Here is a 12,970-nt window from a genome sequence, read left to right as displayed (position 1 = left end):
TTTAGAGGAGGAAAGCCAAATCCACTCTAAATCCAGCAATGATTTACTAGAATAGGAATGAGAAAAAGTGAAATAGAGTTCTCCGAGAGACAGCTGTAAAAGTTTACTGTATGGTACGTTCCTTTTGTTTGATGGTTTTAGCTACCTTCTCTTCTTAAGTATCTACCCATGCAATGTCCTTTGCCTTCTGGAGATGAGTTTTCCTGTGAAGATAAAAGCAAAACACTTCCCTTTCCTTTGGGAGGTTTCTATTTAGTTTATAAGATATACCTTAGTAGAATACCTGTCATTTCTCCTCGTCGAGAGGTTTTTTCCTTTTCAACTTGAATCTTGATCAACTTTGATAGTATCCAAAGTTTTTCTTTTCCTGTGGAAACCAATGCAAAACCCCTACCCCATCATAACACATCTCCTGGTTTCCATACAGAGGTTAGTACATCTTTGAAGTATACCAGCTGATTGAGTTCAGCAGTTTTTTCTGTAGTCCAGAGTCTTTCTGTAGCTGTTTGTCCTTTTTCATTGGCATTAAGAATCTTTAGTGTTAATAAAGCATTATGCAACATATGTTTGGGGGGATTAATCTTCCAAGCCTGTCTATTGAGCATCTCCTTTAGTGTTCTTTTAGATCTCTCAACCACTGCTTGTCCTGTAGGATTGTGTGGTATACCGGTAACATGCTATATGTTATAATATTGAAAAACTGTTCCAATTTTGTGGAGACATATGCTGGAGCATTGTCAGTTTTTATTTGTGCAGGTATACCCATAACTGCCATCACCTCTAGCAGGTGTTTAATAACAGAATCAGCTTTTTTGGAGTTAAGAGCAGTAGCCCATTGGAACCCAGAGAATGTGTCTATAGTATGATGCACATATTTCAAATTTCCAAATTCTGCAAAGTGAAAGACATCCATCTGCCAAACCTCATTTCTCCGAATGCCCTTAGGAGTACAACCTGCTGGCAATGGAGTTTGATTATCAAAGGAACAAGTAGGACAGTTTCTCACTATCTACTTGGCTTATTGCCAAGTGATGGAGAATTCCTTTTTCAAACCTGTACTATTTACATGATGTTTCTTATGGCATTCTGAGGCTTCTAACACACTTCCAATTAATAAATGTTCAATCTCATCTTTGCCTTGTGCTAGTGGGCCTGGCAGACCTGTATGGGATCTGATATGTGTAATGTATATAGGATTACTTCTGTTTATGAATGTTTGTTTCCTGTAATTGTATAAACAGTGAAGTTAATTCTGTATTATCAGGAACTAATTCTGCAGTGTCAATATGTAACATGACTTTCTCTACATATTGAGAACCAGTAACTATATTAAGAGGTTCTGTGAAATCCATAAGTATCATAAGAATTGCATATAATTCTGCCTTCTGTACAGAACTTTGAACTACTTTACTTACCTCACCTGCTTTATAACCTGCCTTACCTGATTTGTTGGTATCAGTGTAGAAGGTAAGGAATCCAGACTGTATTTTTTATGAATTTAATTCTGTTGGTTTGGGGATAGTTGTTGCTAATTGTTCCCAAAAAGTCAGTAAGAGCTATTTGCCAATATTCATTATCCTTACACAAGGAAGAAATTTCTTCATTAGTTAAAGTTACTATAATTTCTGCTGGATTTTTTTTCTAGTCAATTGACAGAGTCTTAATTTGTACTTTAAAACCAATCAGAAATCTTTTCTATAAATGTCTTTAACTTTTTATTCTGTTTATGAGGCAGAAATATCCACTCCAATATAGTGTCTTCCCTCTGCATCAGAATCCCAGAAGAGTATTCTCTGGATGGCAAGATAACCAGAATACAGTCTAAATTAAGGTTTATCTGATCTACACATGCATCCAGTATTCTGTTTTCTACCCATTGTAACTCTTTTTCTGCTTCAGGGGTTAATATTCTCAGACTGTTTAGGTCCTTATCACCTTTAAGGGCCATTTTTAAATGCTTTAAGTCATGTCCTTCTATACCAATAATCGTCTGTAATTGAGAAATTTCTACGTAGGACGATTTAGCATTCCTTGTGGCAAAACCCTCCACTGATATCTCCTAACTGGCTGTGAATTATTAAGAGTTGGTATAGTAACTGCAAATTTTTCTCTATCATTTTCCTGTTATGGTATTGTGAAAAAACAGTCTTTTAGATCAATGACTGTGATAAGCCATCCTTTAGGTATTACGGAAGGTAATGGCATTCCAGGTTACAGAGAGTCCATTTGTTGAATTACCTTATTTATTGCTCTCAGGTATGTAAGCATTCTCCACTTAACTGACTTTTTTTGATAACAAATACAGGAGAATTCCCAGGGCTGGTAGATTCCTCTATGTGTTCAGCCTCTAGCTGGTCCTGTACTAACTTTTCTAAAGCCTTTATCTTCTCAGAGGTCATATGCCATTGTCCTACCAAACAGGTTCATCTGTAAGCCACTTCAATGGCAGGGCCTTTGGCTACTCTGAAGGTCCATCATTTGTACCTCGTTTCCGTACAGCCTGGATGGTTGGTAAACATTTTCCATAACGTCTTACCAGATCTTTTCTACTATGTAAAGATTGTACATAATTTGTATCTGATATTGGAGGAATATTAATCTGAGTACACCATTGCTGTAAGAGATCATGACCCCAGAGATTTATAGCTGTATCTGCCACGTATGTTTCAGTCTTCCTTTCTGTCTTTCTGGTCCAATGCAGACTGCTGAGTTAACACTGTGTCGAATTCTAGATGGAGTCCCAATTCCTAAAAATTGTACATTTGCCTCCCTAAGAGGCCATTTCTGAGGCCAAGACATTTGGGTAATAATAGTCACATCTTCCTCAGTGTCTACTAAGCCAATAATAACTTTATTATTAATTTTCACTTTCAACTGAGGTCTTTTATCATTAATAGAAGTTTGCCAAAATATGCGTTTCTCATTTTGTCCAGTCACATTTGATTGTTCATCACTATTAAAACTGCCATCTAGAGCAGTATCATTTTTCACAATAGGCAAAGAACTATCTATTCATCCTGTGGGAGATTGTCTTCCACTGCTACTGGGAACAACCAGACCTTTCTTGATGTGGGGGCCTTCTTGAGGCCCCCATCTGTGTTTCCCAGCCTTAACGGGTTTCCTTTCATGTCCCTGGTCGATCTATATTTATTGGTCCAGTGTCTGCCCTTACCACATCTTCTACACAATCCAGAAGGCAGTGGCCTTTTGTATGAGACATTATTAGAATTTGTTTGTCTACAATTTCTCTTCGTATGTCCCATTTTACCACAGTTGAAACATCTAGGTTCCTGGCGCCTTCACAGTCTCCTGGGGAAGGCTCTTCCTACCCAAGGTTCTGGTTCATAGTAGTAGTAACCTCTAGCCTCTTGGTACCTATGTTAACCTCTGTAAGGTGCTTCTCCTTCCTAACCCTTTGCGTCCTCACCTCTAGAACTATAATCTCCTGTTGCCTTTTTAAACCTTTCAAGATGGCTTCTCCTACCCAAGCTCCAGTATCTTGCACATTATAGTCAATGTTGGCTGCATGCAAAACCCATTCTTCTAGTGGAGCTGATCTGATCTTTAAAGGCAAAAGTATTCTTTTTCATATTGAGTTTGTATTTTCATAAGCTATTGTATATATAATTGATTGTCTTGTTTCTGGATCAGTTACCTGTAATTCTACTGCTCTTGTTAACCTTTGTAAAATGTCCTGGAACTGTTCTCTCACTCTACTTCACCCTGATCACACCCTGGAAGGCGTGGTCAGGCACACCTGTAGCCAGGCCCTAAGCAGACGTGGCTACAGCTTCCCCTACACCCATCCATAGTCTAAATGTTAGAATCTCAAGTCTGATGGAAACCTAAAATTTGAAAAAAATAGAAGGAATTATAATTAAGTCTCTACTTTCTCTGCTGCTAGTGCTGTAGTTTAGGGGCCACAGCCATGCTGGGTCATTGTATTTCTGCATTACACAGAAAAGCAGTATTAAATAATTTTCTTTCATCTATCATCTCCCTAACTACGCTTTAATTAACACTTTAGGATTTTACAGCAACATTTTAGGCCTTAATATTACTTTTCCCTAAAGGATCATTCCTTAATGTGTGGCTGCTTAGCACCTGTGTGTCTCACCTTTGTGCACATTTAAAATGGCAGGCTTTATTTTTTCCTACTGTTCTCTTTTCTCTTACCCCAGAAATCCGTTAAAAATTTTATAGCTTGCTACTGTATGCATTTTCTTTTTTTTTTAAATTCATATAAAATGATGAGGCTTTTCTTAATTTTTTTTATTAATGAGACAATGTAACCTCAGAGGAGAGGTAATTTTGCCTGTATTGTCCATGAAGTTATAGAGTCTCTCAGGTATGTTTTTGTGTGCCAGGCCTTTTATGGGGGTCTACCAACCAGCTCCTAAATCATAACACAGAAATTTATTAGTTTTGAATGCTCAGTCTAACTTAGTCTCATTTCTGGCTATCTCTTTTTACTTAACTGGTTTCCATTTACCTACCTTTTGCCTTGGGGCTTTTTACTTTTCTTTCCTTCTGTATATCTTACTTTCACATATTCTCCTGTATCCTGGCTGGCCTTGGGTATCTTTCTCATTCCCTCCTCTCTTCTTCTCCTCTTGTTCCTTTGAAGCCTAGTCTTTGCCTATGTATTCTCTCTCCCCAGCATCCCACCTATCCTTTTCAGGCCTAGCTACTGGCTGTTCAGTTCTTTGTTAGGCCAATCAGTTGCCTTAGGCAGGCAAGGTGAAACAAATTCAACACATCCTTGCACAATTAAACAAATGCAGTATAAACAAAAGTACCATACCTTGACGTAGTTAAAGTAATATTCCACAGAATAAACAAATGTAATACATCTTTGCCTAGTAAAAGTAGCATTGCACAACACTTTGGGAAAACTGTTTCATCTGTTATCAGTGGCTTCTGTGGCAGGATCCCATTCAATTATGAATATTTGCCATGTGGTAGTAAATGCCTATGATATTTTGTTTTTTTTCATTGCCCAAAGTCTTTACTGGTGAATATGTTTTAGAAAAGATGATCTTTTCACTCAGTATAATGAAGAACTATGTCCAAGGAACCATCAGTAATGCTGGTTTATTGACCTCTACTCAGATATACTATCATGGCTACACAATTGTTATCAGTAAATTCTTTAGCTTAAATCTTAGACTGATGTGTTTCTCAGCAGTTCCCATTGAATCCCTGGCATGAATGATGTTCCTGACAACTTGAATACAGAAATCCTTTTAAATGGTGCATGGTTTAGAATTAGCAGGTATGGTCTCTCCTAGCATAACTCAACCGGTCTTCACCATATTGACCCCTGCCAGACCATGCCCACCACAGTCCTTTATTTCATGTACTTCCCCAGCCCTAGGAAGAAAAAAAGATTGTCTTTCAGGTCAATGTAGTACTGCTTCGGGTGATTTTCAGAAGCCTGAAGGAACTTCTTTGGCACCAGGTGGAACCCTTTCTGCTCAAAGCTCCTGATGATCTCTCTTACCAGGTCCTGCTGCACTGCATTTGTCTGGATGATAATGGATGCGTGCTTGAAGTTGGTCATGGCCTGAATGCTGGTGGGGTGGGCAGTATCTATGATGAGCTGTGGGAGCAGAGAGACAAAAGTGATCACCTCTGGTCATCTGTGATCTTAAAATTTTGGCTGTAGCCTGGTCTCTAGAGCATGTCCCAGGATAGGCTCCAAAGCTACACAGTGAAAGCCTGTCTCAACCCCCCCCCCCCGCCAACTTTTTTTTGCTGCTAAGGCAAAAATAATTGTGAGTCAGAAGCTGGCCTGGGATACATAGTAAAATTTCATCTCAAAATAAGTAAATAATTTAAATAATTAATTTAGAGATTGTGGTGACTTGAATAAGAATGACCCCCTTAGGCACATATTGTTAAATGTTTAGTCACCAGGGAGTGGCATATATTGGAAAGGATTAAAAATATTAAAATGTATGGTCTTGATGGCAGACATGGACTTTGATGTTTCAAAGGCCCATCCCAAGTCCAGAATCTCTCTCTTGTTCTGCCTACAGTGCAGGATGTAGCTCTCAGCTACTAATCTAGTGTCTGTCTTCTTGCCACTACGCTCCCCACTATGATGATTATGGACTAAACCTCCAAAATTATAAGCAAACCCAGAATTAAATGCTCTGTCTTACAATACTTACTTTAGTCATTGTGTCTCTTCATAGCAATAGAAACTCTAAAACAGCCTACTTCCCTCAAAAACCTTTAGTTAAAATTGCAAATATGTGTCAAGCAGTTAGTATAGGATCTAGTAGTTTGCTAGTAAATAACTAGTAACAATATCATTATAAGTCATAGCAACGTTGTTTAACTTCAACTTTGTTTTAGAGTATAATTTAATGCTATCATTGCCAGAATGACACTACACTTACCTCAAAAATGTAAGAGATATTTCATTCTGGAGCTAAATATTAATGATCATTGCCTGGAAACACAGACTTAAGTTACCCAAATTATTGGTTTCAACATGGAAGTAGATTCATGAAGTTTCTTTATAGTAACAGAACCATTAATGTCCTAAAAGAAGACACTTTCAAATATATTGGTTGAAACATCAGAGAGGACAGTTACAACAAAGCAGTGAAATCCCTGCTATAGGTCTCAGATGCTAGCTGATGGCATTGTTGGCTTTTAGGCTGGTGGAAATAGTCGTCTGCTAAGATAATAAATTCCGAAGAATTTTTATCTGTTAGTCCTAGGATATTGGATCTGATACAGAGCTAAAAAAGTAAGTCTATTTTGTGAGGGGGAAAAAGTAGCTGAAGATTCAATTTGGCTCTTAATTTGCAATGTTCCAATCTTTCCATATTACCGAGGTTCTAATCCATCAGTCAAACATTGTGGACAATTCTTTACTTCAGGAATTGTCAATTGCAATGCCTACTACATAATTTTCATATAACATACTAATATATTATGAAATTGAATGCACAATTGACACAGAATAAAAGAAGCAAAGGTTTCAAATAATGAATATATTGATAGATTTTTGTCTCTAAACTGTAGGTAGAGATTTATTTTCTTCTACATAATTAATTCTAAACGTTAGGAATATTGTTAAAAAGTCATAGAGTTATGAATTAAGATATTCATTATTAAAATAAATAAATCATGATTAGGAAAGGTATAAAGGTATGAGAGGAGCTGTAAAAAAGAAAATGTACAGAAAGTGGTTACTTAAGGTGCAGTAAATATAACAGTGAGAGTCACAGATTATAGAAATAAGAATGTACAATGGATTTCTTCTGGTTACTGTTTCACAATTACTATTTGCTACTCTATACAATGTTACTGGTTCCTGTTGATAGGTTTCCTGTAGCCTAATAGTAATGTTCTCCACAGACACAATAAGCCAGATCAAGCCAAATTGAAAAACCAAAAGACCAGGTTTATTTAGGCAAAACAGTCCCAAGTAAACCTCCAGCCCCGAGAGATCACCACAGGAGAAGCAGGCAGGAGAAAAAACAAAAAAATAAAAATAAAAACAAAAACAAAAAACCCTCTGATCTAAAGGAGTAGGCTTATATACCCTATACGTGTGGGTGATGATACATCCTCCACATCTTGACTTTGTGCCCAATTAAAACATTTTGCTTGGGGACTTGGGGAACTGGCAGTCTTGCTGAAAGCCACAGCGACCACCATGAATATGGAACTGTACATTTTGGCAATCTTTCTGAGAGGGCAGGGTTTGGAGAGGAAGGAATAGGGCCGGAGCTGGAAATTCCAGCCAAACACCCATGATTTATGTATTACTTATGAACAGAAACTGTCAGAGGCCTGGGTAAAGAAACAGGATGTATCTTCAAGGCAAGTAACACCAACCTTGAGGAACTGCATTCAAACACCAGAACATCAATAGTAGGACAGAATCAAATGCACAGTTGTGTTTTAGTCTCCCCATGTGAACGTGTACATGCACACAAAAACACAGATCAATGTGATAAAGTTTTTAAAAATAAAATATTATTCTAGTGGTAATGGTATCAACCAGGAGCACATAAGTCACTTTGCTATTATTTAGAATAATATTTTTTTATTTTATATGAAAATATCTTCATGTTTACTTGTTGCACATTTCTAGCTATATCTCTATCAAAACTACAATCAGACTTTGTCTTACAGTTGTCCATTACCACAGAAAATCCATAACTTTTACAATGCTTTAGGTAAAAAAAGTTAAACTACAGAAAAGTTAAACATTAAAGGCCAGGAACCTAGTTATATTTTGAAAACAAACCATTTCAATCTTCAGCCTTCACCCACTGGCTTCTATTAAATGCTTAATCAATAAAAACTAATGGCTTTTATGGTGATATTTTTTTCCTCTTGTCTGAGACAAAAGTTTGTAAGACCAACTTACTTAGCCTAGCTAACTTTTTATATGTTGGAAAATCGTTGTTTGCACAAATTCCTTTCTTTCTACTGTTAAGTAGAATTCCATAATATTTTACTAATCCTGATTTTGAAAGGATACCTTTGTAATTCTCAATTTTTTCCTAATTGTTATCCATACTTAAGTTATGTTTTCTGTAGAAGGGATGCCAGAATAAAACTAAAAAGAGCCACTTGCAATGTGTTATAATATACTTCAAATAAACAAAACTGTAAGGTGACATAGTGAAACCCACATGACTTATTTATTTTATAAATTAATAATATAGAATTTTAGTAAATAGTCTATTTTTAGTATAATTAAGAATAAAATCAAATATAAATCAAAGTGACAGGCTCAACATAAAAGGTGTTCAGAGAAAAATGAGTAGTAAATGATTCATGATGTTTACTTCAGTGACTCAGGTCCACAGTCAGTCAAGGATAAAAGGGAAGGTCACTATTCTAGGTGGAATAATATAATTCTGTGGATATATTTACATTCTTAATGTTGCCCAAATAATTAATCCTAAGGTAGTTTTTTCAGTTTCTCATTATATAAGGAGTATAAATGACATGCAATGCAAATTGTTTCATCAGGTGTCTGAAAAAGATAGCTGAATAATGTGACTGACATGAACTTTGTAAATTGTCTTAAAGTGAAAAGTTGAAAGAGTATATAAAGTATTATGTAATTGTAATATATAGGAATATCCAAAGCTAAAATATGTTAACTACACATAATGTACAAAATTAAAAAATTTCCTAATGAAACAGATATTTAGTCTCTACATGGAAGAATGAAAGGGCTTCTTCAGGAGTGTGTCCATTTTTCATTACTTTTTTGCATTCCTTTATGCACTACATTCCAAACATTATGAAACACATTTTAAAGTGGACGTTTTAACTGGTGATAATTAAAATACAAATATATTTGCTGAATATATTGATAGATAGTCAATTACTACTTTTATCCAGTCACAAATCTTTATGTTTGCATTTAATTTGAATCATTTGTATTTTTTGTATTACTTTGAATCATTTATATTACTCATTAAGATTATGTTGATTGAATACCAATTCTGTGCCATTAAACTGCTCAGTCTTAAGAACATAGGGATAGAAATACACAAAATACATTGTTGATTCTTTCCTTTTAGATTTAGTTGACAAGAAATAAACAAATAAAATATTCAAGAAAATATTAGTGTAAAACTTAACTGTAGGGATTGGAGAGATGTTTCAGTTGGTAAATTACCTGCCATGGAAATTTGGTGTTGTGAGTTTGATACCTAGTATCTATACAAAATTTGTGGGTGTAGCCTATGCAAGGTTGCCCATTCCCATGTATATGGTTCTATAACCATGAGCAGATGGGTAGCACTAATTAGATTCTAGGGTTTGTCTTACATAAGTAGTTCTCAACATTCCAAATGCTGAAACACTTTAATACAACTAATTTTTTATTTTGTGATGGCTGTCAAACCATAAAATTATTTTCATAACTGTTTTATAACTACAAGGGTGCTACATTTACACATTATAATATAAATATTGCTTCTTCCTCCCCCCTCCGACACCCTGACCTCTCCTGAGCCCTACTCCTGCCCAAGGTCCCCAACACCCAAGGATCTCTCTGGGCCTGTGCCTTCATGGAGTGGACTCATTCAGACAGGAAGGACCTCCCTGAGTCTGGAAGTACTTCACTCTTCCTTCCACATCTGCCACCCCAATCTCTCCTGAGTGAGGAGACTACCAGGAGATGCCAGACCATCCATAGCTGCAGACATTGAAGTCTTGGCCCACACACACACCACTGGGTGACATGAGGAGATAGAGGGACCTATCCTGCACCCACTGGGAAAAAAGAGATAGGGAGAAGGCAGAATAAGAATGTACACAACAGAAAGACCAATATGACACCACCACAATCTAGGGACTCCACAATAGCAAGATCTGAAAAACACAACACAGAGGAAGAAGAAGAAGAAGAAGAAGAAGAAGAAGAAGAAGAAGAAGAAGAAGAAGAAGAAGAAGAAGAAAGAAGAAGAAGAAGAAGAAGAAGAGACAGACTTAAAAATCTACTTCATGAAAATGTTCAAGACCCTTAAAGAGGAAATAAGAAAATCTCTTAAAGAAATAGAAGAAAAAAATTCAAGAAATAAGTAATTCTCTTAAAGAATCTAAAGAAAAAGCAATCAAAAAAGTGAAGGAAACACTGGAAACTGTTCAGCATTAAAGCTGAAATAGAAATAATAAAGAAAACACAGAATGAGGTGATGCTGGAAATACAAAGGCTGGATAAACAATCAGCATCTAAGGATGTGAGTATAACAATTAGAATACAAAAGATGGAAGAGAGAATCATAGTTGTTGAAGAGGATATACAGTCATCAACCAAAGAAAATCCCAAGTCCAGCAAATCTCTAACACAAAATATCCAAGAAATATGGGGTACCAAGAAAAGGCCGAATATGAGAATAATAGATATAAAAGAAAGTCAAGAAATACAGCTCAAAGTTACAGAAATCATATTCAACAGAATCATAGATGAAAACTTCCCCAACCTACAGAAGGATATACCTATGAAAGTAAAATAGCTTACAGAACACCAAATAGACTGGACCATAAAAAGAAGTCCCCTTGCCACATAATAATCAAAACACCATACTTACAGAAGAGAAAATATTCAGAGAAACAAAGGAAAAAGTTCAAGTATAAAGGCAGACCTATCAGAATCACACCTGACTTCTCAATGGAAACATTGAAAGCCAGAAGGTCCTGGATTGATGACCTACAAACACAAAGGGAACATGGATGCCAACCCAGACTACTGTACCCAGCAAAGCTTTCAATCACTATAGATGGAGAAAATAAGATATTCCATGACAAAACTAGATTTAAACCATACATATCCACGAATCCAGCACTACAGAAAGTCTTAGAGGGAAAAATTCAACCCAAAGAAGATAACCACACTCACAACAACTTTACCGAAGAGAAAAAGAAACAGGAGGGCAAAATTCACACACAATGACACCTCCAACAATAAATCCAAAACAAACAAAAACCAACAATCAATGGAACTTAATATTCCTCAATGTCAATGGTCTTAACCTGCCTATAAAACAATACAGGTTAACAGAATGGATATGAAGACAGTATCCATCCTTCTGCTGTATAAAAGAAAAACACCTCAACTTCAGAGACAGGTGTTACCTCAGAGTAAAGGGTTGGGAAAAGATATTCCAATAAAATGGACCCAAGAATCAAGCTGGTGTAGCAATCCTAATACCTAACAAATTAGACTTTAAACTTAAATCAATCAAAAGAGATGAAGAAGGGCCCTTCAAAATCATCACAGTAAAAGTCCATCAAGATGAAATCTCAATAGTAAACATGTATGCCCCAAATTCAAATGCACCCACATTTGTAAAATAAACATTATTAAACCTCAAACCACACATAAAATCACACACATCAAGACCCCCTTTCACCACTAGACAGGACCACCAGACAGAAACTTAACAAAGAAACAAAGGATCTAACAGAAGATATGACCCAGTTGGGATTAACAGACATCTATAGAACATTCCATCCAAACACAAAAGAATATACCTTCTTCTCAGCGCCACATGGCACCTTCTATAAAATTGACCATACATCAAACCTCCACAGATACTAAAAAAATTGAAATAACCCCCTGTATCTTATCAGACCACAACATTTTAGGTTAGAGTTCAACAGCATTACAAATTGCAGAAAACCTACAAACTAATGGAAATTGAATAACACCAAATTGCATCATTCCTGGGTTGAGGAAGAAATAAAAAAAGAAATTAAAAACTTCCTAGAATTTAATGATAATGTAGACACAACATACCCAAACTTATGGGATACTCTGAAAGCAGTGCTAAGAGGAAAGTTCATACCACTAAGTGCCCACATGAAGAAACTGGAGAATAGTTACACAAAAAGAATTGGCAGAAAAACTGAAAGATTTAGAACAAAAAGAAGCAAACTTACCACGGAGGAGTAGACTCCAGGAAATAATCAAACTAAGGGATGAAATTAATAAAGTAGAAACTAGGAAAACATTACAAAGAATCAATGAAACAATGAGTTGGTTATTTTAGAAGTCTAACAAGATAGACAAACCTCTATCCAAATTAACCCAAAGGAAGAGAGAGAGCAGGCTAATGAACAAAATCAGAAATGAAAGGTGGATATAACAACAGACACGAGAAAATCTTGAGAATCAACAGGTCATACTTTGAAAACCTGTACTCCACAAAATTTGAAAATCTAAAGGAAATGGACAATATTCTGGATAGATAATCACTTAAAAAATAAACCAAGAACAGATAGGAAGTTTAAATCGACCTATAACCCCTAATGAAATAGAAGCGTTCATTAAAAATCAACCAACCAAAAAAGTCCAGGGCCTGATGGATTCACTGCAGAATTCTACCAGAAATTCAAAGGAGAGCTAATACCAGTACTCCTCAAATTGTTCCACACAACAGCATCATTGGGGACATTGCCAAACTCTTTTTATGAG

General features: G+C 36.1%; 1 pseudogene; it reads right to left on the bottom strand.

Annotated features, from left to right (window-relative positions):
* Positions 1-5,104: 5,104 nt before the first annotated feature.
* On the bottom strand, positions 5,105-5,563 carry LOC113837692 (annotated as a pseudogene).
* Between the last annotated feature and the right edge of the window lie 7,407 nt (positions 5,564-12,970).

This window comes from Cricetulus griseus, chromosome X (assembly GCF_003668045.3).
Source record: "Cricetulus griseus strain 17A/GY chromosome X, alternate assembly CriGri-PICRH-1.0, whole genome shotgun sequence".
Classification (NCBI taxonomy): domain Eukaryota; kingdom Metazoa; phylum Chordata; class Mammalia; order Rodentia; family Cricetidae; genus Cricetulus; species Cricetulus griseus.
This window is presented reverse-complemented; position numbering and strand designations above follow the sequence as displayed.